General features: G+C 41.4%; 1 long non-coding RNA gene across 1 annotated transcript in view; it reads left to right on the top strand.

The window, feature by feature from the left end:
- The window catches only part of LOC310838935, a 59,692-nt gene that overhangs the window by 25,150 nt on the left and 6,670 nt on the right, over positions 1–27,872 (top strand). Inside the window, exon 2 of the long non-coding RNA XR_014561231.1 lies at positions 21,110–21,251. This is a non-coding gene — a long non-coding RNA (uncharacterized lncRNA). The remainder of the gene's footprint in view (positions 1–21,109; positions 21,252–27,872) is intronic.

Consider the following 27,872-nt stretch of genomic DNA (forward strand, 5'->3'; position numbering starts at 1 on the left):
ATAACGAAATAGCATCATAATTCACTCCAGTTTGAACAGCTGAGAAATGTGTTCCCTGCTTCCATAACTTATTATTATTTTGCACGCATGTTAGCACTTAAAACTTATCTATTTCATTTCCTTACTTCCTGTAACATCATTGGAGGACTGTGATTTCAAAGAGAATATTTTAAGATATTCTAAATGTTTTCAAATGGTTTTTATATTAAATGTGATTGTTTTAACAAATTGATGTTTGCTGACCTGGGTTTCTTTGGGACAAAGGGCACGATATAAATTTAATAAATAAAATAAAATATAAACATGTTGAGCTGGATGTATATTTAAGATCTCTGGTGCAAATTGTTGGATCCTATGTTTACTCAGATGGGTGAAAATTGAATTAAAGTATGAGCAATGTTTATTTTATCCCACTTTAGCACAAAATTTTATTAATAGTTTGCAGGTCTTCAGTGTCCCAAATAGATCTGAATGAACACATATCAGGGAAGTTTTATTTTATGCTGGTGCCATCACATCAGCATGGCTTCATTAGTGTCAGACTTTTTTCTGACTCCAGTGGCAGTTGATGGGCCAGGGATGTCTTTGTCATATGCAAATTTCTTCACACCTTGGCTAGAGATTAATTAGGAATGGTTGAGAGACTGCAAGTGGTGTGAAACTGGTTTAAGAAAGAATACATCCAACAGCCACAACACATACCAAAGTACAGGATACATATGCATTTTGGAAAAAATTGTGCAAACTTGTATTCACAACTAAGCACTATAGCCACAGTGAGTGCACAGTAGCCAGGAGTGTGAACACAGTCGAAGTGTTATAAAGGTATGTCGCCGCTTTCATCTGCGCCGCTTTCATGTCGCCGCTTTCATCTGCCCATGGCACCAGTCTATTTCCTTCTGAGCAGCACACCCCCAAAACACACAACTGAAAGGGCAACTGCCAATACACATTCCAGGATAACTGTTCAATCTTTAAATTTATTTATTTTATTCAGAGCTGTGAAGGGGTCAGTTCTCAAGATCGACAGTCTGTGGAGATTTCACAGCGAGGCAGACAGGCTAATGTACCGTAAATAAACACTCCTCTAGAGCCACTGATTTGTAAGATTGAACATTAGCATCTATTAGCAGCTTGCTGAAAATGCTCCACCATTTCCTTCCTTTAAATGTACTAACCTCTATTTAAAATGCTTGGGTCCAGGAAGGTATGATCAACTGCTCTCCTGCACCCAGTTTTTCCTCTCTTTTACATTTCATGCTCCAGTTTTTCCAAATTCAGCTGTGGTAGGAGAAGAACCATTTTCTTTGTCTGATGGAGGGAGCCTGATGATAATTGTCTTTTCCCGAGCAATATAAGGTAACTAATCAGAATAATGATCCCAGCAGCTGTGACTTCTAATGAAGTTTGAGCCTGTCACACTCAAGGTAATCATTGTCTTTTTCTTAAAAACGAAAACAAAACAACCCGTCCTACTTCATTAACATGATCAGTACATAATGGACCCACAATCATTTTTTTACTGTGCTAGATATAGGAATGTGAATTCATGTTTACAGGTTGCTAAGTAAAACGCTTTTACTTGCAAATTACCCCAGTTATCATTCTTGCATCAGCCAACATCCAGCATTAATGTTTTGCACTACCAGATACTTTGGCAATCAGTGAGTTGCTATATTCTGTATACTGTGGAAGTTATATTGAAATGATTTTTAAAAATAGAGTCAACAACACCCCACATAGCAATACAAGTCAAAGTGCTAAATCAACACCCTCAGCCAAAGCCCTAACAGCTCAAATCAACCAGAGAAGAAGGTAAGCAACAATTTTCATGTCATTTTCTGCTGTGCTAGGCATGAGCTGACACAACTGAGGGGTCAAAATAGGACTCCTTTCTGGTAAATAGATCAGCGTAGTGACCAATGGGTTCATGGATGGCCCTGCTCCATTCCTGTAATATCCTGTTCTGAGGCCCATATGCTGGCAGTGGTGTTCAATCCACCATGCAAACCTTGGTTGCAGCAGGAGTCTCCAACGCAGCAAAGCAACACCTCTCACCCCACCAGTAGAGGCAGATGGAGGCCAGCAGACAGCTGCATCTGCTACATCCTAACATCCAGCAGTAGCAAGTTACCAGTGGGGTGTTTATAAGATTGCAGCCTTAGTTGGATGGGACTTGCGTGCAAGGAAATGTGCATACAGTTGTACCCAAGATCAGAACATAAGAATCAAATAAGGAGACAATAGCCAATTTCTGTTCCTCTCCATTCTTGCATTGTGGCAAGAGCCCTTTAAGCAGGATATGGATTTGTTTAACACATCTTTAACCCTACTTTTCAGTTGAAAAGTCCTCTAGAACTGTTCATATAGATCAATAACAAACAAGATTACAAGCGAAATAAATTAAATAAATTAAAAAATTGTCCAGTAGCACCTTAGAGACCAACTATGATTGTAAGCCTGAGAGTAGGACACTAAAGCTAAAGGGGATAAGGAGGGAAGAGGGAAAAATAGGTATCAGTCCTTAAAGTTAATATAGTACCAGATTGAGTGAAATCAGTTCAGGGAGAGTCTGTCTCTGTTGTAGCCTGGGAAAAGAGATGTGGCTAGAGGACATTGCAGCAAGGGAGGAGCATGATGCATCTGGTCTCTCAGCAGAGTAAGCAGAGATGCTTGTTTTTCTTGATAGCCAAAGATCAGCAAAATGAAAAGCTCCAAGTGAAGGAACAATTACTTTTGACTGAGGAACAATTTCTGTCAAGCAGTTGCACGTTGCTTACCACATCAGAATATTGCTTCCAGGATGGTTTTTGTGGTGGAGATGTTAAATGAAAACTAATATAAATCACGCAACCAACTCTAGCTTCTTTCAAAGAGGATATGAAAATCAACTGTGTCCCACTTTCATTTTTTACTTTCCTGGCTCAGAGACTCCCAGTTTCCAAAAGCAGTGGGCTTGTCCACACTTGAATATTATTTACCTGTTGATCCAATTCAAATTAGACCGGAGAATCTACACCTATTTGAATTCGTATATGAGAAGCAACTTTGATCTTTCCTGTTCATGCCAGGCCCTTTTGTGCTTACCTTTAGCTTTGTAGATTCTGTTATGGTGATTAAGTACTACCAGGGTATGTGCGCAGATAGCTGCCCACACATCTTGTTTGTTTGTTTGTTTGATTGATTGATTGTTTGAAATGGGGAGGCAGAAGGATGCAGTCAGGTAATTTAGGCTGTTCAGCAGTGTGCCCAAAATAGTTATGAGCATGGCTGGAAAAGAAATGAAAAAACAAACCCAAGGAAGTAGTGGGCATGAAAAGGAAAGAACAGGAAGTCACTCAAATGCTCTGAAACAATCTGTGCCCCTGAGTGGAGTGGTTTAGAGTCCCATTTCTCTCAAGTTTTTGGATTATCCCCACATAGCGTAAGACCAAATTTACAAGGGGGAAAAATTAAGACTGATTTTATTTAAACATGTGGCCTACACAAATTAAATGGGAATGCAAGTAGTTGTAAACACCCAGTGGACAAGCCCTAAACCATGGGTAGGCAAACTAAGGCCTGGGGGGCGGATCCGGCCCAATAGCCTTCTAAATCCAGCCCGCAGATGGTCCGGGAATCAGCATGTTTTTACATGAGTAGAATGTGTGCTTTTATTTAAAATGCATCTCTGGGTTATTTCCCTAGTACAGGCCGCCTCAGCTCCTACTCCAGGTTCAATGTGAGATTTGCCATACCTCTCTTTCACCACTGCTCTGAATTTCTTTGATTCTCTTTCTCCCTTTCTCTGTCTCCTGAATGTCTCCTGACCCCTTCACTCACTGGCTCCCCTTTCGCTTATGTTGGGTTTGGGCAGATTTGGCTAAACAGGGGCTGAGTGGCAGGTTAGATAAATAGGCCAATACATTGTGTGTGTGTGTGTGTGTGTGTGTGTGTGTGTGTGTGTGTGAACTAATTATTTAGTTATTTGTTTAGTGAGTCATATTTTGAAAAACTGTTTTACCACTTAGCTTTTCCTTGAGTCCGCCCTCTGCCCTAGGGATAAGGGAGGTAAGAAATCAAAATAAACAAATATGTTTCAGCCATTTCTTAAACTGTTTACTAATCACCACTTCAATATAAAGCATGCCTTAGGAAAGAATTTGCAATCTGTGACAATTAATTTTTTTTTAATTAAAAAAAAATCCAATCTTATGCTTGCTTTGATGTGAACAAAATATTTAATAACAAAATCTGTTCTGCTCAGCATAAAATATCAACATGACTCATCAGCAACAGATTGGGTTTCCTGCGTGCATTTTTACAAACACCTCCAGTGCATATTTATGCAACTGATTTATAATTAGTTGAAATGTTGGGGTTTTCCTCCCTCGGTTTAAGGAAAGAAGATGCAGGAAGATACCAGTTGCAGAGGGAAGGGCAATAAGGAAATCTCCACATATAAAGAGGAGAAACAAACCTTTTCCCCCAACCCATTGTGTTTCGAACTAAGTTCTTTCTCCAGGCACTCTTACAGTTTCAATCTTGCTTGCAAAATCTTGCAAAATTTCATAAAAATAACTGCAGTGGTTTTCCTAAAAGCACAACTTTTACAGTTTTGAAGTGGTTTGGAAAAAAGAACTAAATCTCTTACATTGTTTTGTGGACACTTTTTATGGGAAAACATGAGAGGTGCCCTTAGATAAGAAACCCGTCAAACTATAGTCAAATATATCCCGGAGGGTTTGTGTTGGGCACCTTTATAGTTGATTGGGGGAGGTGGGAATAAAAAGAATTTGTTTTGTAGATAACTATAATGGAGGTAAGGTGATTTTACGGACCTGGTCCTGCTTAGTTTCCTGGTCCTAGTTGAACTCTCACATGGCTGCTTTCCATCATTTCTGACACACTGTCCATGAGGCTGTCATGCTTTGATGGGAGGTTCTCTCATACCCAATACTTTTGCAAGCTACCTTTAAATATATACCTCTAGCCTGTTCTCTAAATTTCTGTTTTACCTACTTATTGGATGGACTAGATACCACGGGTGCATGACTCACTTCCTATGAATGACAGAAGACTGCAAGCAGACAATGTGCTCTAAATGCCCACATGACTGAAATTTAAAGTATTCAGCACCAAGGATTTTAATTTAAGAGATCTTGCCCAAGAAGATTATTAAGCAATTGCCGTATTTTTCGCTCTATAAGACGCACCAGACCACAAGACACACCTAATTTTTGGAGGAGGAAAACAAGAAAAAAAAAATCTGAATCTCAGAAGCCCGAACAGCAAGAGGGATCACTGCGCAGTGAAAGCAGCAATCCCTCTTGCTGTTCTGGCTTCTGGGATAGCTGTGCAGCTTGCATTCGCTCTATAAGACGCACACACATTTCCCCTTACTTTTTAGGAGGGAAAAAGTGAGTCTTATAGAGCAAAAAAATATGGTAATACAAAACAGCATTTTTGCTAGGCCTTAAATGTAAAAAAAAGAAATTTGTATTGTAATTTATCAAGCAGAAGAATATTTAATGTCTTGTTTCTTTCAAGAACACTGAAGCAGTCTTCTCACAAAATGTGAAATTACTGTATGGCTGAAATCCACTGGTTTGAATTTGTATTAGCCTTCCGTATATTTTCTGTGCTCATAAAATAGGTAAAATAACTGCATTGCAGACATTCTAAAAGTAATAGTTTTTGACAGGGCCGGCCCACCCATTTGCTTCACTGAGGCAGTCGCCTCAGGTAGCAAGCTGGGGACAGCTCAGGGAGCAGCAGATCAGGAAAGAAGGGTGTCCTCCCCCACCTTTGCCCCTCCTCCTCTGGCTGTGAATGCAGTGCTACAAGGAGGGCAAAGCCAGCAATGGGCAGATGCACCTAGACAGTAGAGGGAGATGGAGGAGCTGCTGGAGCAGTGTACGGGCTCAGCAAGGACGCGTGAAAAAGAATGGGGTGTGTGAGCAAGCAAGCAGGCGGATGACAGAAAGCAGCCACCTCAGTTGCTGACCATGTGCACCATGGGCAGGAGGGAGGGCTTGGCCTGGTGAGGTGCAAGGGAGCAGACTTGAAAGGAGGGGGTAGGTTGTGGGCAGGTGAATTTGTGGCAGGTGAAGGCTGCCAGGAGACTCCAGCATGAGGGCAGCCCCCGTGAGCATCTTGGGCACTAATGTTGTTGTTGTTTAGTCGTTTAGTCATGTCCGACTCTTCGTGACCCCATGGACCAGAGCACGCCAGGCACTCCTGTCTTCCACTGCCTCCCGCAGTTTGGTCAGACTCATGTTTGTAGCTTCGAGAACACTGTCCAACCATCTCATCCTCTGCCGTCCCCTTCTCCTTGTGCCCTCCATCTTTCCCAACATCAGGGTCTTTTCCAGGGAGTCTTCTCTTCTCATGAGGTGGCCAAAGTATTGGAGCCTCAGCTTCACGATCTGTCCTTCCAGTGAGCACTCAGGGCTAATTTCCTTAAGAATTGATGTGTTTGATCTTCTTGCAGTCCATGGGACTCTCAAGAGTCTCCTCCAGCACCATAATTCAAAAGCATCAATTCTTCGGCGATCAGCCTTCTTTATGGTCCAGCTCTCGCTTCCATACATTACTACCGGGAAAACCATGGCTTTAACTATACAAATCTTTGTTGGCAAGGTGATGTCTCTGCTTTTGGGGCACTAATAGCGACTCCTAAAAGTAGAGAGTCTGTCCTCTCCCCCTCCCCATCCTGGCAGCAGCATCCACTCCCCCTTCCATTAGCTTGATGGCAAATTCAGCTTCCTAGGAATATGGGTTGATATTCTGGGTAGAAAGCTGAAGGGCTCTATTTCTATGAATAACAGGTACCGTCTTTTCCCTTCCCTTTACTTACCCTTCCAAAGGAAAGGAAAGCGGGACATGTGGGGAAGAAGGTGCCCTTTTCTGATTTGTCTCAGGTAGCAAAATGTATTGGGCCAGCCCTGGCATCTTATGCAGTGTCCAACACACCATTTTATCTGATTTTATGGGTTCAAGTTTAGCTATTGATGCCTAAGGATGCGGACAAGATGCTTTGGGTTGTATTTTTAGGTTTTTACTGGTCGTTTGATTTATTGTTTTTGTAAGTCAGTTTTGGCCTCTTGTGAAGAATGTGACTGATTAATAAATAGCAACAACATATCACCTCTGCCAGTGCAGAACAAGCTGAACTTTCAAGGACAGGAAGGGCAGCCCACTGTGTCACCCCAAAGGTCAGTCCTGATGAACAAGCTGGAATGCAGCAGCAGGGGGCACTGCAGTAAGACAAGGGAATCACTAGAATTGTGGGAGGTGCCTTACACAAGCAGAAATGCCTTTAGAGCAGGCATAGGCAAACTTGGCCCTCCATATGTTTTGGGACTACAACTCCCATCATCCCTAGCTAACAGAACCAGTGGTGAGGTATGATGGGAGTTGTAGTCCCAAAACATCTGGAAGGCAGAGTTTGCCTATGCCTGCTTTAGAGCCAGTACTGATTGCACAGCGCATGAAATGCCTCAAATGAATATTCATATTCTCCAGCATCCTTTGGAATCTATCTGTGCAGTCTGACTTCTGTTCTTGGTGTTCATATACAGATTTCCCTGCCAAACCGCATCAACCTCAGCAGCACAAATTCCATAAACAAATATGTAGAATCTGCAGTACACTGCAGCATTCCATACATCCATTAAAATGTTGTAGTCCCCGTCATTACTACAATATTAATTTAAAATTTTATCATCCTTGATGGCGTTTAATTTCTTTACTCTATCAGTGTTTTCCAGACACGTGAAGTGTCACATTGAGGCAAGATTTACATATTCATGACATGATTTGTATTCAGGATTCTTTGTTAAATGTTTATAAAAGATATTTTCCTCTTACCAATATGTAATTAACCCATACGAGTAGCCAAGAAACCTGAAAATCTGAATTCTGATGTGTGCTCCCCCCCCCCTATTTTGAAGACGCCAGTTTGTTAGGCAAATTTCAAAAATACAAAATGACCTAAAATGTTATCAAGTATCATGCTAAGAAACTTCCATTCAAATGCACATTGGAAGGTCCCAAATAAAGTATACAGAAGTGAAGTTGTAAGCTTTATTTATTGTTTTGTCTTCTGCTTCCTATACGAAAAAAATATATATTTATGCTGAATGACTAGTTATTTTGGATCAATGTCCCAGATATGTCCAGTTCAAAGCCATATATCCCATTAACTGGGTTGTTAGGTCACAGCATGCAGAATCAAGACTCTGGACCTCAGTTTATGAAGCTAGAGGTGAGCATTGGGTCTGCCCCAACTACGGTACTCTTGAGCACTAGCTTTGGAATATGATCCTAGTATCTTTAAACCACGGTTCCTTGTTACATCCAAAATTGGGAAATGTGATTTAATGTGGACTTACTAACCAGGAACTTGAACAACAGAGCAGCGCTACATTCACTTGGAACACTGGTTTGTGGGCAAGACTTCAGATGTCAAGCATGGTGAAAGGGGCTGTGTCACTTTGTCTAGCCCCCAAAACTGCATGACTCCTGCCTCATCTGGCACTGGGCATTACATCTTTATTGTCGAGACTACTGTTATGTAGAGGGCGCCCCAATGCTATTTAGAATTCTGGACAATTCCAATATTATGTAGGAAGACTCAGGGCTGGTCCACCCATGGGACAAGTTGAGGCCCCTTCACGGCCTAGGACCCTCATACCTACGAGACCGCCTCTCCTGGTATGCCCCACAGAGAGCCTCAAGGTCCATAAATAGCAACACCCTAGTGGTCCCAGGCCCTAAGGAAGTTAGATTGGCTTCAACCAGAGCCAGGGCCTTTTCAACTCTGGCTCCGGCCTGGTGGAACGCTCTGCCTCATGAGACCAGGGCCCTGCAGGATCTGATTTCTTTCCGCAGGGCCTGTAAGACAGAGTTGTTCCACCTGGCCTTTGGCTTGGAGCCAATTTGATTCCCTCCCTCTCTTTCTTTTTTCTTTTCCTTCTCCTCCTGTGATGAGGCTACATTTTATTTTAATGTTGTAATATTTTAATTTTGTTTTTAAGTTGTAATCATTCAACTTGTTTTTATTATTGCTTGTAAGCCGCTCTGAGCCCGGCCTTGGCTGGGGAGGGCGGGGTATAAATAAAAAATTATTATTATTATTAACTGCCTCAGGTGGCAGGATTCACCAGGGCAGCAGGCCCTGGTGACAATATTTCTTCCTCTGCTTGTTCCTAATGTAGATCTTGCCACACCTTATCTTCCCTTGTGTGGAGGGGGGGCATCATTTTGGGATCCATCTCAAGAGCCAAAATGTTTTGAGCTAGCCACACACACACACACCAGTTGTTATCCACAAGACAGCAGCAGCTATGGAAGGGAGTAGATGTGCATCTTCAGGGCAGGGTTAAACATGCAGATTCACCATAATTACCTCCTCATGCAAGTAATACCTGTGAGTCGTGCCCACCTACCAGTGTTCCAAGCAAATGCTGATGCATCATTGTTCTGAGGGCATCGCTGTTCTGTCAGGCTAATGAAATCTTAAAGCTGCAACAAAGCTGTTATATATTTAAAAGTTTTTTTTTTAAAAAAAAATCCTCATCCAGTTTATATGTAATGCCAATATCAATCCTGAAAAGGCTTAACATCAATCTTTTGGAGGCACTAACAAAGCAATCCACAGAGAATTCCAAAAAATTAACAGAACTGACAGCAAGATTGGATTTGAACACTGCAAGCGTATCATCTAACACAGACTCTATAAATAGACTAATTCAAGAAAGTTCTGAGACACGAAAGATCGCGGAAAGTGCAAAAAATACTGCAGAAGAGACAAGGGAAAGTTTGAACCGATTAGAAAAAAAGTAAATGAACATGATGCAGCCCTGTCCTTACTGGAACTACAGAGAAAGGAGAAAAACCTGAAATTAAGACTGGTACCTGAGAGTGAGGGGGATGACCTTGCGGAATTCCTTAGAAATAACTTTGCAGAATTTTGGCATGAAGAATGGGAGGAAGAAGACGAGCTTGAAATAACAACGGCCTTTCGGCTTGGCAGGAGACAGGGGAAGAAACCAAGGGACTGCCTGATTACACTGAGATCCAAGGAAGAAAGAGATAAAATATTGAACCTGCACTATCAAAAGGCGCTGGTGATCCAGAATTGTCAAGTACAGATTTTTAAAGATATCCCTAAATATATTTTGGAGGTGAGAACCTTATTTAAAGATTTGGTCGACCTGCTGAAGAAAAATATCATTCCTTTCAGGTGGGAATTCCCACAAGGACTATCTTTTAATTTCAAAGGAAGGAAGATAAAAATAAGAACAATTCAAGATAAAGAACAGTTTCTGGGGAGATACCTGGAAGATCTACAGAAAGGGACGGTAGAGGAGAAAGAACCAACTGACATTGCTAACCTGTCATTCGGGCTTTTACCACCATCAGAGGAAGAACAAAAGCTGGGAGCAGTTGGAGGAACAGATATTAAGTAACAAAATGTCTCTGCAACTTCTTAGCTGGAACTGTAACGGTTTGAACCTTCCCCGAAAAAGACGGCAAGTTTTTCATATTTTGAAGAGAGAACAATTAGACCTAATATGTTTGCAAGAAACCCACATTGCCAGAATACACAGGAAATTATTAATAAATAAGAAACTCGGACAGGAATTCATTTCATCAGATAAAGTGAAGAAAAGAGGCGTAGTGATTTATGCGAAAGAAAAATTGGTCCCAAAAATGATATTTAAAGATGAACAAGGGAGATATCTGGCAATTGAAATACAAGTTCAAGGAGAAAAAATTTTGATAGTTGGAATTTATGCACCAAATGAAGGGAAGGCTGAATTCTTTAAGAAGTTGCACGAGACTTTAATGGACTTCCTGGACTATAAAATCGTAATGATGGGAGATATGAACGGAGTTGTCTCCACAAACATGGATAAAGCACAGAGACAAGTGATATCTAAGGAAGGGAGACTACCAAAGACTTTCTTCGAAATGACTGAAACTATGGATCTGATTGACATCTGGAGAACAAGGAACCCTCTTGAGAGAGAGGGAACCTTTTTCTCTGAAGCAAAAATGACATGGACAAGAATTGACCAAATATGGGTTACTAGTAGCCTGGCACCAAGAGTAAAAAAAGTAGAAATCTGCCCAAAAACCTGCTCCGACCATAACCCTGTAAAGATGGAGATGAAACTAACAACAACTGGATCCTTTAGATGGAGAATGAATGACACCCTACTTAAAGATGAAGAGATTCACAAGAAGGCCCAAAAGGCATTGAAAGATTATTTCGAGATAAACTTGAGAACAGATGTGGAGAAAAGAACAATTTGGGACGCAAGCAAAGCCGTGATGCGAGGTTTCCTAATTCAACAGAACTCTATAAAGAGGAAAAAACAAAATGAGAGGAAAGAAAAAATCTTAGAAAAAATGAAAGAAGGAGAAAAGAAATTGAGGTCCAAACCAAAGTCTCATGAGATTCTGAGAGAAATAAAGTATCACCAGATGCAATATATGGAATTGATGAATCAAGAAATAGAATGGAAAATAAAGCAGATGAGACAAAAGACATTTGAATCAGCGGATAAATGTGGGAAACTTCTGTCATGGCAATTGAAAAAGAGACAGAAATTGAACACCGTGACAAGCCTAGAAATGGACGGAAAGATTATCCACAAACCTAACGAGATAAGTAATTGCTTTCAAAGTTTTTTTAGGAAATTGTATGCACAAGGGCCAGTCAACGAGCAAGAAATAGAAGAATTTATTAGAAAATATGGTCTACCAAAAATCTCAGAACAAAGTAAAATGATTTTGAATGAAAAAATAACAGATCAAGAAATAGAGGGTGCCATTCAGAACATGCAATTGGGAAAATCACCAGGACCAGATGGTTTGACCGCTAGATATTATAAAGCGTTGAAGGAATGGTTGACGCAATCATTGAAGGAAGTTTGTAATGAAATTATGGAGGGGAAAAAGGCACCTGAATCGTGGAAAGAAGCTTTCATCTCACATACCGAAAACAGAGACTGAAAAGAACCAGGTTAAAAACTACCGCCCAATATCTTTACTTAATGTGGATTACAAAGTTTTTGCAGACATTTTGGCAAAAAGACTGAAGAGAGTGTTGATAGGGGAGATTCATAAAGACCAAACTGGCTTTCTCCCAGGGAGACATATGTCAGATAATGTGAGGAACATTATAGACATTTTGGAGTTATTAGAAGTTGACATTAACAGAAAGGCGGTTTTGATTTTTTTGGATGCGGAGAAAGCCTTTGACAACATTTGTTGGAGTTTTATGAAGAAGAATCTCCAAGGGATGGGGGTAGGCCAAGGTTTCGAAAACGGTATAGGTGCAATATATTCTAAACAAAAAGCAAAGTTAATTGTAAACAATGTGGTAACGGAAGAAATTCCTATTGAAAAAGGCACACGACAGGGGTGCCCAATATCCCCTTTGCTTTTTATATCGGTCCTGGAGGTTTTGTTAAACATGATTAGAGGGGACCAGTTGGTTAAAGGAGTTCAGGTCGGAGTTAGACACTACAAACTAAGAGCATTTGCAGATGACCTAGTATTGACTTTGCAACAGCCAGACACTAGTACTAAAAGAGTATTAGAGCTAATCGAGACTTTTGGTCAAGTAGCAGGATTCAAACTTAATAAACAGAAAACGAAAGTGTTAGAAAAAAACTTAACTACAGAGGAAAGAGAGAGATTTCAGAGTGAAACAGGTTTGGAAATAACGAAAAAAGTGAAATACCTGGGGGTAAACTTAACATCTAAGAATGTGAATTTATTTAAAGACAATTATGAAAAATGCTGGTCAGAAGTAAAGAAAGATCTAGAAATATGGTCAAGGTTGAAACTCTCCTTGTTAGGCCGAATTGCTACTATCAAGATGAATGTATTGCCTAGAATGTTGTTTTTATTTCAAACCTTACAAATATTGGACAAGATGGACTGTTTCAAGAAGTGGCAGAAAGATATATCAAAATTTGTCTGGCAGGGCAAAAAGCCCAGAATAAAATTTAAGATTCTAACTGACGCAAAAGACAGAGGGGGGTTTGCCCTGCCGGACTTAAGACTCTATTATGAATCGGCAGCTTTTTGCTGGTTGAAAGACTGGCTACTCCTTGAGAATACAGACATTTTGGATTTGGAAGGGTATGACAATAGCTTTGGTTGGCATGCATATCTATGGTATGACAAGGTAAAGGTATATAAGGGTTTCAAAAAACATATTGTCAGAAAAGCATTATACAATGTCTGGATTAGATATAAGGATCTGTTGGAAAGTAAAACTCCCAGGTGGTTGTCACCAATGGAAGCTAAGGGGGTTAAAAAACTTAATATGGAATCTAAATGGCCAAGATATTGTGAAATTCTAGAATATGAAGGCGAAAGGGTCAAACTTCAGAGTTATGAGAAATTAAAGTCCAAAGTTAGAGATTGGTTACATTACCATCAGATAAACGAGACATTCAAACAAGACAGGAAAATAGGATTTCAGAAGGAGAGGTCAAAGTTAGAAACAGAACTGTTAGAACCCAATACTAAGAATCTTTCAAGAATGTATAATCTGCTGTTAAAATGGAATACACAGGATGAAACGGTGAAATCAGCTATGATTAAATGGGCACAAGACATTGGTCATGACATTATGTTTGCCGACTGGGAACAGTTATGGACCACTGGTGTTAAATTTACGGCATGTAATGCCTTAAAAGAAAACATAATGAAAATGATCTACAGGTGGTACATGACCCCAGTCAAACTTGCAAAAATCTATCATTTGCCCAATAACAAATGTTGGAAATGTAATGAGACGGAAGGTACCTTTTATCACCTTTGGTGGACCTGCCCGAGGATCAAAGCCTTCTGGGAAATGATCTATAATGAAATTAAGAAAGTCCTTAAGTGGACTTTTCCTAAGAAACCTGAGGCTTTTCTCCTGGGCATGGTTGGCCAATTGGTGCCAAAGAAGGACAGGACTTTTTTTATGTATGCTACCACAGCAGCAAGAATTCTTCTGGCAAAGTATTGGAAGATGCAAGAATTACCTACTCTGGAAGAATGGCAGACAAAGGTGATTGACTTTATGGGACTGGCAGAGATGACCGGCAGAATCCGCGACCAGGGGAAAAAGACAGTGGAAGACGACTGGAAGAAATTTAAAATGTATCTCAAAAATTGTTGTAAAATTGAGGAGGGTTAGATGTCAAGGGGTAAGAAGTAGAGAATTACAGCTGTAACTAATAAATTAAGGAAAACCTAATGAAAGGGAATTAAATGGATAAATGGATTGACGGGTTGCTAAAAAATTGTAAAATAAGGATGCAGTGAAAGGGAGGTATGGGGAAGTCGGGTGAAAGAAGGTATACGAAAATAAGATTGTGAAATTATACATGTTTGTTTTGTTTTAGTTTGTCTTTATTATGTGTTGTGCTTGTCTTTTTTGTATGTGTTTAAAAAATTGAATAAAAAAATATTTTTTTTAAAAAAAAAACATTTTTCCAGCTCCTAAGGGTTGCTAAATATACTACCGCTTCTTTTGTGGGGGGGACAAATGGTTCTGTAAAAGTCAAGAGGAGGGCTATTCAGCCCAGTTCAATCACATTCACCGGCAACGCTATGGGATGGTTCTGTGGCAATTCTTCTGACCTGAAACACAGAACATTGCCTGTATGCTTTTCCTTGTATCTTCACAAGTAAAAGGAGGGACTTCACTTCTTAAAATGAAATCTGCATAGTCAAAAGGGACTCTTTTAAACATCATGACCCGAGAGCATTGAGGGATGAGTGGGGATACCTGCCACCTGAACTTGGAAGTTTTCTGTTGAGTCAAATAATGATGTATAAATGTATAGAAAATTACTACATTTCACACACACTTTTGTAGGTAAGTACTTTGAGATGAGCTGTATTTTTTTTTATTATCATCAACACCACCATCAGAACTGTCATTTACTTTGATGCAAAAATTCAGTGAGGGCCATTTTAATACACACATTACTTTCCTCAAAACAAACATGAAAAATCCGAGCAAGAGATTATGTTTGAATAAACACTGCTCCTCAAGAATAGCCAGCTGTTGAAGGGATTTTTTTTTGTTCTTGGCTCAATGGTAATTTGGTGAAATTAAGGTAAACGAATTCATTTTGAGTAAAAACGGATGGATTCAGCGTTTCTATTGGCTGAGCTGTTGCTATAGTAACAAATTCTTAGCAGCTGAAATCTATTAGTACTGGTCTTTTTCTCTCAATCTCAGGTTAAGTAGAGAATTTGTTGACATGAAATAACTTCCAAACACTTTGCTACTAATGGGAACTATTTATCTGCCCTCTACTAATTAGCTGTTGACTGTGGCTGAAATATATTAAATAACTGGGGGAGAAAGAAAGCTCATTTTTCTCTCATGAAGAGGTGGAGTGCCAGTAGAATCGTGTAGTTAATAGATATTCTGAAACTGTAATCCCAAACACACATACTATGAAGTAAGCTTTATCCAGCAAAGTGGGACTTTTTCTGAGTAACTATGCATAGGATTGTGCTGAATCCTGGATTTTGAAAACATGAGATGGAAGTCAAGATGGACCCCCAGGGATCTGTTGCCTTGTTGTTTATACAATATCATGCAGTTGAGGATCAGATCACATCTTGCTTTGTATCACTGCAGGTACTGCTTGAACATGTGCAACTGCTGGCATACACCTTTCTGCTTTTTAACGGGAAGCTGCTAACCTGGGACAGATCAGCTGTCAGCACTGTATGTTTAACAAGTAAACTAAATATCAGCTGCTGTTTCTGATATATGTTAAATAACAGGATGGGCGGCATGTCAAACCCACAAGGAGACACGACAGATTGTCCATGAAGCATGATACTGTCATGTCTGATAGGTATATACCCCAGCACTGGATGCACAGTGGAGCAGCTGAAAGGACTCAATGCAGTTGCAAACAGACTTTTTCAGATGTCAGCTCTCCATATGTTGTTGGTTTTCAAGTTATCATTCTTGGCCATTGGCCCTGCTGGCTGGGACTGTTGGAGTTGGAGTCCAATAGCATCTGGAATGCCACAGGTTTCTCACCCCTTGGTATTCAGTTCAATAAATATTATCATTTATAGTAGATGTGCATGCATGGAACTCTCTGCATTTCATTTCACTTTATCGATAAAATAATAATAATAATAATAATAATAATAATAATAATAATAATAATAATAATTTATTATTTATACCCCGCCCATCTGGCTGAGTCTCCCCAGCCACTCTGGGCGGTTCCCAATCAAATGTTAAAAACAGTACAGCATTGACTTTCTCCTTCACTGCCTAATGTCCTCCAGATGTTGTTCACTCCAACTCCCATCATCCCTGACCACTGGCAGGCTGACTGAGGTTGAAGTCCAAAGACATCTGGAAGGTGCTATATTGGCTATGTCTGCTTTAAATAGCCTGTTGTTCCTCCTTGGAAAGCCAAACTGTCTTCCCACCCTACCCCATCTCATAACGACATGACAGTGGATAGCCATAGAGAACCGTGGCTTCTCAGCATGTACTGAGTTTACACCCTTCTATCACTCCAGATTGTTTTCTTCTGCCCAGAAATAATCTGGATATTGCTAATCTTATACACACACTAAGTTCCATTGAACTTAGTTGGATTTGCTTTCAAGTGAATTGTACAGGATTGCACTATCTTCACTAAAACGGCCTTCTAATTAAGCCAACACTATCAGAATGTTACCTCTCATATTGCTAGAGACACAGGAAGAGTGTGGAATAAGAACACTCAAGATAAATTTGTAATTCAAGGTTAGCTTTAGAGAGAGTAATTGCATGCAGAAAAGACAGTAAGAGCTGTTCAACAGTGGAACGGACTGTCCCAGAAGGTGGTGGACTCTCCTTCTTTGGAGGTTTTTAAACAGAGGTTGGATGGCTATCTGCCAGGAACACTTCAGCTGTGATTCCTGTGTTGCAAGGGATTGGAATGGATGGTCTTTGGGATCCCTTCCAACTCTACGATTCTATATAAAACCCACAAATCAACCATGTGAGACAATTGTACACATGTGCCTTTCATTACGTGTGAGCCCACAGGGCAACTGCACACTGTGCATGAACTGGGCATACATGCAGAGAAACACATGTCCTTACAGTTGCCATACATGTTATAGTGTTCCTCTGAGTTGTAACTAGCATTCCATGGCAACAGCCTTTGTGATGAACTTCTTCCAAGCCTACTGCTTGCCATTCTAGGATCACGTAACATGACTTAATGGGGAGGATGGCTCATAATAGGAGCCATTCTTATCATGGGGAAAGCAAGATGTGACCTCATTCTCCAATGAATACTATTGGATTCAGTCAAGAACTGGAGTGTTCCATGGTTTTCCTTAAGCAGACACAATAACTGTGACCCTGCCAACCACAAAAAGAAGTGGTGTCTTGTCACCATAATTCCCCCCAGAACAGCTCTGCTGATAGTGCATACAAATAAGGTAGGGGCTTTCTGTCTCTTTTGACCAACTGGCTAATGCTCTAAACAGTTCAGTGTTCCTTGAAATTCAAGACGTGAGTCTTCCCACCCCATAGCATCACACAACACTTCTAGTATGATAGGAAATGTGCTCTGCTTTCACAAGCTAGTTAGCGTTACAGGACACAATATGGCACTGAAAAGCTGTTTATTTGGTCAGCTTCCAAGCCACGGCAGCTGCAGCTGGCGATTAGCTTTGTGTGGTGTCAGTTGCATTTTTATCCAGTGTGACTGCGAACTGTTTGTTTTCTTTTGAAGACATTTGTCCTTGTTGCTAGTACAGCTGCAGATGGGGGCTCTTTGGATCAGCATTCGCAGAATGCTTTCTGTGGAAGGTGGGGGAGGGGGACATGACCGACCCCCAGAAATAGACCATCTCCATGCTTTTTACTTGGAAAACAATTTCGTAATAAGCTCCCTACAATTTTAAGCAGTGTGTGTGTGTGTGTGTGTGTGTGTGTGTCTATAGGAAACCACGTGGCTGAGAATTTGCACTCATGTTTCTGGAAACTGGTTGGATGACAGGGACATATTATTTGGCAACAGGCTTTGGTCAAACTGATTATCCAGGTTTACTCACAGATGCATTCATGGTATACAATTTGGAGAATGCAATTTGTGCTTAAGTATCACAGCCAGTACAAAAAAGCTAAGGCTTCTGCCTTTTCAGCTTGTTTCTGCAGCTACGCTGTTCATAGCAGCTTGCTGCACAGGTGTTAAACAGGTGATTCATGGCATGGAGATACATGTCATCACCTGGTAATTGCTGCTGTTAAATGCATGGTTACAGAGGCCTGTTGAAAAGTTGGCAGCTGTATCGGAGTAGGAAAGGAGGCAATAAAATGCTGTCTTCAATTACACATTGGCAAAGATTCTGCACTCAATGTAATGGATCGAGGAGTGCAATTTGGCCCAGCATCTGATATCAGTTTCCAGTTGGCTGAATCTAATGGCTCTAGGAAAGCCTCAGAGACAGTAACAGAATCAGAGCATTCACTTTTACTACCTGTACAGAAAATATAGGCATCCCAAGGATGACCACTTTCCACAAGAGACCAAGCTTTTGCCCCTTTAGGAACTCCAAAGCAGGGCAACACTTAGTGGATGCAACTTTCCCCATTGTTGCAACACAGGGATTAAAGAAGCTGAGCCTTTACCCTGCCCAAAAGCTCTTATACATTAAAAGAAACCCTTGTATCTTATAGAATGCGAACATCCTACTCTGGGCATTCTCTTACTCCAACCTGAATGCCATGTTAGCGAGGGTGTTTTCATGGGTTTGTTGTCCATTGGAACAAAGCTAACAGCAGGCATTCATAGCAGCAGCCCATATCTTCCTGTCTACAGCTAAAGGAAGCTGTGTGAAAATTATTATACACCAGCCTTCCCCAACCTGGTGCCCTCCAGATGCTTTATAATAGAACGCCCATCAGCTGCAGCAAGTGTGGCCAATAGTCTGGGATAGTGGAAATTGTAGTCCAAAACATTTAGAAGACACCCTGTTGGGAAACACTGTTGTTGTTGGCTTCCATCTGTCTTAAGAGACCATGGAGTGTGCCTTTGGGAGTGAAATCAAGCAGCTGGAGAATCGTAGCATCTGCTGTGGCTGCAGAGAGCAGTAACTCATAACTGTTGCCTCCTTCACTGTTTTTGCTGTTTTAGCAGCACCAAAGTGACCTCTCTGGGGCACAAGCCTGGACAGTGCATATGGAGGTCCTGGGCTGCCTAGATGACATGACCCCTGCTCTTGGCCTTGCTGATGTGGTCCAAAGGAAAGCAGAGAAAAACATCTGGCACCAGTTTGGCTGCAGGAGTTGCCAGAAGGAAGCATACAAGGCACCATCCAACTGTCTTAGAGACTCCACTCCAGATTTGTGTGAGGTTTACTCCTTAGTCTTTTCTCCTCCTGAAGATGTCCCACAGGGTAGCTGGTACAGATTCTTCCTCAGGGTGTAACTCCTTAGTAAAGGTAAAGGTAAAGGTACCCCTGCCCGTACGGGCCAGTCTTGACAGACTCTGGGGTTGTGCGCCCATCTCACTTAAGAGGCCAGGGGCCAGCGCTGTCCGGAGACACTTCCGGGTCACGTGGCCAGCGTGACAAAGCTGCATCTGGCGAGCCAGAGCTGCACACGGAAACGCCGTTTACCTTCCCGCTGGTAAGCGGTCCCTATTTATCTACTTGCACCCGGAGGTGCTTTCGAACTGCTAGGTTGGCAGGTGCTGGGACCGAGCAGCGGGAGCGCACCCCGCCGCAGGGATTTGAACCGCCGACCTTTCAATCGGCAAGTCCTAGGCGCTGAGGCTTTAACCCACAGCGCCACCTGCATCCCAACTCCTTAGTATCCAAACATAAAACACCCCACTTATTCTCCAAGCATAAAACATACGTATGGAGAAGGGGGCAGTGGAATCATGCTGCTGGCTTTGCCCTGATATCCTGCATGGCAGTGGCCATGCCCCCTTGGTGCCCATGCATTGGCACTAGCATCTGCAGAAAGCCTAGCACAAAAGAGGTATGGTTTTGTTTTGGCTTTGGCAAAATGAGCTTCAGGGAAGACAAATTGCTGTTTGGGGTTGTTGAAGTGCTTAGCGGGGGCATGGGAAGTCTTAGGAGAATAATGGTTTCAGGATATTAAAGAGGGGGGGAGAGAGATGAGAATAGAAATTACAGTTGAGCATGCTGCTTATATACCACCAGCTTATAATTCTTCTGATATCAGCATCTGTCCAATTTAACAAGAGTTTTGCAAGGTCAGAATATAATCAAAGCTATTTAATGCTAACTTCCTTAAAGGAAATTGTGATAATCTTTTTAATACTCATATCATAGTCTCTTCTGTCACCAGTATGTTGATAATCTCCCATGTGGAAAAGCCATTTAATAATAAGTCTTCATTTCTCTCTTTAAAAAAAAAAAAATAAATTCAAAGAAAATTGGTGTAGGTGGCAGCAATCATAAACAAACACACTTACTAAAGAGTAAGCCACAGTGAGCACAGTAACCAAGCATGCATAAGAAATCACTGCACATATGTCTCATATGATGGTCAATGAATCATGATTAATTTTACAGATTAATTAAATACCAAGAATGACATAACTGAAAAAATGGGATCAAATAATTCATCAAAAAGGGTGTTACAGAGAGACAGACATGAGTGGGGTTTCCACCCTAGATATGAAACAGAGACTGAGATTTGTGTGTGCTACTGACAGAATGTAATCTAAGATAAAGTTTAATTGGGCCATAAATCTCTTGTTGGAAGGAAAAGAATTTGGGGGCTGTGATAAGAACACTGAAGATTCTGGGAGTTGGAAAGGAGTATTAAATCTTCAGCACCTTCAAAAACTGCCCAGCTTTTCCTAGGGTGAGGGGGAAATTGTGAAGATTTGCGATGTCCACAGTAACTATGGCATGCGTCATGATTGCCAGAGCCACATTCTCTAGAAATGAGTGCATCAGTCTAAGCTGGGCAAAATAACTCCTGGTCACACCAGCTACCTGAGCATTCAAAAGTAAAGCTGGAGTACAACTATACTTACTGGCTAGGAGCACTTCTGACTCAAACCTCATCTTCGTTTGGCTCTAGGTGGGATCTCAGGCACTGAGTCAAAAACTTGCCTCCCTGGAATGAAGTGGACAAGAGAACTGGAAATTGGTGTCGTCTGAGCAGCAGTTTCATATAGATGTTAAAGGAGCATGGGTAGCAGAGTCGATGTGGTACATCATAGGTAAATGGGCAAAGTGTAAAACTGGAATCCTTTAGTGTTATCTTCTGAAACCTTCCAGGAAGGACCTGAACCACCATAAAATGGCACCTCCCGTACCAATCAGGCAGTCCATAAAAATGCTATGGGCAATGGAATGCAAGACTAGGAGGGTTGGGACATGTAGAACCAAGACTGTCTCTGTTCCATAAAAATGGTTCAAAATGAGCCCAGAAACCTTATAAATCTGCCTCTGAGCTTCTTCCTTCTACCCAGCTTCAGAAATCAGCTTTTTTTGTTTGTTAATTTTCTAACCTGCACTAACCCGTAAACATCCGATGTCGGGAATTCAAGCCCATATCAGGAGAAACTGGCAACAATCCTAGGCGCCTGGCTTGATTCCCTGTTGACCTCCCTGGCTGCATTCCCCAGCAAGCGCAGGCTAGGTCTTGATCGGCGATTCTTCTCAAACGTGAGAAGAACACCCCGCCCTCTTTCCTGCCCCCTGGCAGGGGAAAGAGATAGACAGAAACGTATTTACATGCCTTTATTTCTGTCTTTGCAGCGTTACAAAAAACATGACTGCTCTCTTCAAACTCCAGCAGTGAAGTGACAAACACTTCCTGTACTTCCTGGACAGGAACAAACGGAAGAGCTCATATTACACTCTGAGCTAATTCCGGTGCTTCGCACTGTGAATAGACTGTCCCTCTGTTTCCCACAGGCAGTCCCAACATTCCCATCATGTTTACTTTTCAAGCTAGCACTTTGCAGCAGCATTGCATCCATATCGTAACATCCTATGTTGGGGGGAGGGGAGCAGAACAGAGTGATCTGCAACACAACTGGTCAGTTAGTTAAGTATTTATATTTATTTACTTGACTGGGGGAGGCAGCTATGCCCACGTTCTATGGCTGAACCTTTTACAGGAGGTTTCTGGAAATATTGCAAAATACTTATGGGAGATTAGAATAAAATTCATATGGAACAGAAAGAAAGAAAAACAGTTAATGTATCTTAGCACACTTCCAGTAATATTTGTTTGTAGACTGGCTAACATCTATCATGTTCAGCAGTTCCCTGTTTACAGTCCATTTTGCTCATAAACTATATTAAGAAACACCTAGCTGTGGCTAATTTAGGGCTCAGTTTAGGTGCTTAGCGCAAGATATAAGCACATGCTTATCCAGGATTCAAGAAATAGCAGCTTAGGGAGATATTACTTTAGCTATGTGCAGTTGTTGCTCAGATCTGTTTGACAGTTCTCTCTACTCCACTACTCTAAGGACCTATTTGCAGTAAGAGACTGCAATCAAACCACTTACTTCAGAGCACTGCCATTAAATCCCATGGGTCTCTTGTGATCTGAATGATACCTAGAGCATAAATATATTGTGTACATCTGCCCAACTATCCAATTTAAAGACACACAAGAATGGGTCTCTTTGGAAAAAAAATCATTGTTTCCACTTCCTTTGTTTGTACATCACTCTGCGGAATGTTTGTGAAGCCCTTTGGGTTTTCACATCCCTGCCCAAAATAAAATGTCCCCCCATGTCTCTGCAGGTTCCTATTGACATGAATTGAACAAGGTCTTAACTGTTTGTTTGCTGCACTCTAAATTAAGCTGAAGCATACCACCAAAATATTTTTCACTTCAGTATATTCCAAATGCTCCAAGGAAAGATCAGCTACCAGTGAGGTTTCTTTCCCTGGGCATGAGGGGAGAATTTCAGCACAGTGTGTGTGAAATTAGAAAGGCGAGTCCTATTACTGTTAATGGAAAATTTACTCTGCAATGTTCTTTCATGGAAGGCTGCAATTTTGTTCTGTCCATTTGAATTTTCCTTTGCATAAATTCCTTTCTCTGGTGTTAAGCATTCCAAGGGCTTTGTTAACGCATCCTATGCTGGGCAACCAGAGTTGAATTGAATTTGCACTGACATATGTTAGCTATGTCACAGGGTTTTGTGTAGATTTTTTCCTGTCTTCCTATTACACAATGCCTTCCTTATATTTTCAGAGAATGAAGTGATGTTTATTCAAGCAATTAGCATCCTTTCTAAAATGGGAACCTCCTCAAATTTGCATTTTTTAAAATTCAAGCTTATGTTATTTCTCTGTCAGCAGATTGCCAATGCACACCTGTATCCTGTTATATACTCTTCCCCTTTCCATCCTCTGCTTTACAAGATAAATTGGTGCCCTAATATGGAATCCAGTCCAAATCTGCTATCTTTCAGTTTTGACCCTGTCCATTCATGTTACATGACAGTCCACCACCTATTTATGTGTCTTCTCGAAATTACCCTGCATTGCCTGTCCTGTATCCAAATTCCTTATATTAACCAGCAGTCTACTGTATATGGAGATTAACTAGCACATTTAGCCTAGTTTCCAGTCCATTTGGTTACCTTCTAACTAAATGTGATTGGTCAATGGATCAGTTAATTATTTCAGATTATGAATTTTAAGTAGAGATTTCCCATATAACGAAGTGACTGACTGCAATTTCTGTAACCATCCTTTGTGCATCTCTTGATTCTTGGAATGGGCTGAATGGGTTTTTTACCTATACACAATTAACCTATGCTAATTAGCAAAGATAAACATCCTCATTAAATATTCCCCCAAAATAATCTGCATTCAAATTTGCTAATTTGTAATTAGTTAATTGGTGAATCAGCTAAAAGCAGTTAAGAGCAAGATGATTAGTTGGCTTAATAGCACAATGTTATGCATGTTTACTCAAAAGCAAGTCCCAGTGAATTCAATGGAACTTATTCCCAAGTAAATGTGCATAAGTATTTTATGTATTTTGTTCATACTTTGGACACTGGTGGGAAAGAAGCAGCAGAAGACTATCCCTTACATTGGTGCTTTTGAAGCAATAACCTAGTATGGGGTCATTTATTTTCAATATCTTTAGTTTTTCCTAGCATAAGAAAGAAACCGCAAAGTATTTTGACAGTGCTGGTCTTCACTTTAAATGGCTAAAAGTTTAAGATAATATCACATCACTGGTCCTATGTTGTTTAGGCTTGTTAATGCTTCCATGTTATTTATGCAACATATATTCTCTACATCTCTGTGTGTGTGTATTTCTGGAAACACTGAGATTGCTGGATGAAATGTTTTTAACCCTACCTGGTTTTAGACATTTTTAACTGTAATAGGATGTTCTCTCTCTCTCTCTCTCTCTCTCTCTCTCTCTCTCTCTCACACACACACACACACACACACACACAGAGAGAGAGAGAGAGAGAGAGAGAAATGTTGATGTGTTTTCTGCCTTGGGCTCCTTTGGAAGTAGGACAGGATATAAACTCAATAAACACAATATATGCATCCCCCAAGCCTCTGTGCTTTTATTTATCCTTACAGTCATCACACAAGGCAGAGAAGTCTCTGTTAGGAGCCGGATGTGAAAGGCTTGGATTGAATGGTTTTGTTTAAGGCTCAACAGGAGCGTGCAGCATTCTAAGGAACTTAGCAGTTGTATGGCCGTGCACAAAGCTAGCATTTATTTCATTGTCACCACTCACAAGCACAGGAAGCGGCTTTATACTCAGTCAGGCCATTGGTCCATCTAGCTCAGCTCGGTCTACACTGATTGTCAGTGGCAGGCCCATGCAGAGGGAGGAGCAGCAGCTGGGTACACTTGCCCTGGAAGGGCAAAGCCAGCTAGGGGTCCCTGCCAGGGACTGGTTGCTTTGTTTTTTTTGTTTTGGTTTATTTGAGTTTGTAACTTTATTCTAATAAAACTCCTGCCCCTGGCCTCAGACAAGCTCTGCATGGGCCTGGTCAGTGGTCCAGGTTTTCAGATGGGAGCCTTTCCCAATCCTTCCTGGAGATGTCAGGATTGGACCTTGATATTTGGAATGAGAAGCAGGTGCTCTGGCATCGAGCTATGAATCTATTCTTGTTCCAGCAAGTACTGCTCTCTAGCCCATTCACACAAATCCAAGAAACAACTGTATATTTGGGCAATAGTTTATGTCCATTGATAACGTTCCTTAATCTTGGCGAATCAATCAGGTTGTGTAGTTAATTTGGGTCTGCATACCACCCTCTGCCTTTCCGAAAGAGCAACATATTAGGCTGCTACCCTAAATATTAAGTAATGATTAGATGTGTGAAAGCCAGTCAGAAAGTTCGTCATACATCTCATAGAACACTTAAGGAAATCAAGTGCAGTGTAGCTTGTATATACTAAGGCTGGTGGATGGAAGATCCTCAAAAGACACTAAGCAAGATCAAGACTTAACTTTACTTAAATTTGTTTCCCATGCATATTACAGGGACAAAATGCCAGCTGTCACAAAGGGATTCCCATTTGCTTTTTTTAGACAGGCTCAGCACATCTTTGCAGCCTCTAGTCACACAGGAGGCATGACAATTCTCTCTGTTGGCACTTCAAAATGAAGACACTCAAAGTCTCAGAGCTGTGTTCCCCATGTTTTCCTGCTTTATATCTCATACCTAGTCCACCCATTTAGTCTGGACCAATATAGAAAACTGAAGCAGATTTCGTATCCTGCTAGGCTGCTAACCCAGTGGTTGCAGATAGACACACCATTACTCAAAGAATGGACTGAGGGAGTCAAACATGGCAGCAGGAAAATATAGAGCCAAGGTGGGGGGGGTGTTACACATGCCAGGCTACACAACTTAGGATTTTACTTTTCCTTCTTTTTCCTTCGTAAGAAGTCTGACTGCCTCTCCCCTCAGAGGACTCAGGATCAAATTGAATGTGGTATCATTGACTCAATTAGCAACTGTGTAATTGGCTTTTTAAAAGTAAATTATAGGTGCCAGGGCCCCAGCCTGGATCAGGCAGCTGGAATGGGAGGAGGTCTTAACTGTTCGCTGCTCCTGTGTTTCCAACCTGGATCCTATTTGCATGACAAAGGGGGGTTCTATTTGCTGCAAAGTTTTTTTGTTTTGTTGTTTGTTTGTTTTACAATGCAAGGTGGAGGGCAGTTCTGACAGCAGAGAGCAAACTTTCTTATTTTTAAAAATCCACTGTCTTACGTTCACATAAACACCTGGGTCTCAGTCTGGATTGGTGGTTGGGCCAGTGGCAGAGGTCTTCAGCTTCCTTTTTAAAAACCATTCATGCAGTTGCTAATTGTGTGAATGGCATAACATCTAGTTTGGCCTACAGATTCACAAAAGAATAGTGGAAGTATGCAATTGGGACATAGCAATAGCATAGGAAACTGTCCTAGATCTATCTCAACATTGTCTTACACTGGCAGGACTCCTGGAGGAGTCACTCTTTTGCAGCCCCACCTGAAGATGCTAGGGATTTGTTGCTATCAAAGGGTTAAAAGGTAGCAGAAACGCTCTAATCACTGAGCAGCTGGAGGTCATTAGGCTTCCAGGAACATGAGTTTGTATAAATAGTCTCCTGTGTTTGTTTTTTCTCTCTCTCCCCTTTTTGGGCGTGTTTGCTGAGATGTGTGGTTCTTCGCCAGGGTTGTTTTTTGTTTTGTAAATAAACCTTATCTTTGAGTTACAAACCGCATGCTCCAAGACTCCTCTTTGAAAAGATACTGCCTCTCCTGCCCTTCTTCAACTGCTGTGCGAAATACTCTGCTGTAGTGGGACTTGTGACGATGGAAGCGCACTGGGCATTTACATTAAACTAATTAAAGTTTAATGGGACAGGTTATGGATGTTTGTACGTCAAGAAGGAGCTAAGGAGTGCAGTTCAGAGTGATTTATGCAAGGACTGGAGCGAAGTCAGAAGCGGTTGCCGACAACGAAAGCTTTCAAAGCAGCTTGAGTCCTGCAATGTGCCTAGAAAAGTTTTAAACAGGCACTGAGCAGTTTGTACTCGCTGGAAGACGTCTTATTCCTCAAGGAGCCACCTCAGCAGCTGGGAGACGGTCTACAGGTGTGTGAGTATCGTTCCTAAGCCCCAGGGAGGATGGCAGAGTCCCAGGAAAGTTTTTCTGTCCCGTTTACGCAACTCAATGGGAAAAATTGGCAAGATTGGAAGGCTAGAGTGAGGGTTTGGTTGCAAGCAAAAGAGTTGTGGAGTTGTACTGAAGCACCGCCTTTACAGGCAGCTGCAGACGCGTCTGCAGAAGACAAAGCAACAGCAGCAGCTTCACAGAAACGTGACAGGAAAGCCCAAGGTCTACTAGTTTTGGCAGTGGGACCAGAGCAAATGCCTTACGTTTCTGAGTTAAAGAACACGCGTGAGGTCTGGACGGTTCTGCAGCGGCTAAATTCCAGAAACACTGCGGGGGCCAAGATCCATGCTACAAGATGTTTGTTTGATTTACGTCTCCAACCGGGAGCGTGTGTGAAAGAACATATTGCCAAAATGGTGTCTGCCTTTAATCAACTAAGACAGCTGGGCATTCCTTTCTCTATGGAGCAGCAGCCATACATATTGTTGTCTTCTCTTGATAAAAGCTATGAGACTCTAGCTCTAACTTTGGAAGCTATGCCTTCAACTGAATTAACCCTTGAATACATTTCATCTCGGCTTGCAGATGAACAGGATAAAAGGCAAAGAGAAAGAGGTTTGTCTTTAAAGGGGAGTTATGCTGTGCCTAAGAGTGTTGATGCTGAGTTTGAGCACACAGTAAATGCTTTTGCAGCTAGACACTGTTTTCGCTGTGGTTCCC

Source organism: Podarcis gaigeae (genome assembly GCF_964106915.1).
Source record: "Podarcis gaigeae genome assembly, chromosome: 2".
Classification (NCBI taxonomy): Eukaryota; Metazoa; Chordata; class Lepidosauria; order Squamata; family Lacertidae; genus Podarcis; species Podarcis gaigeae.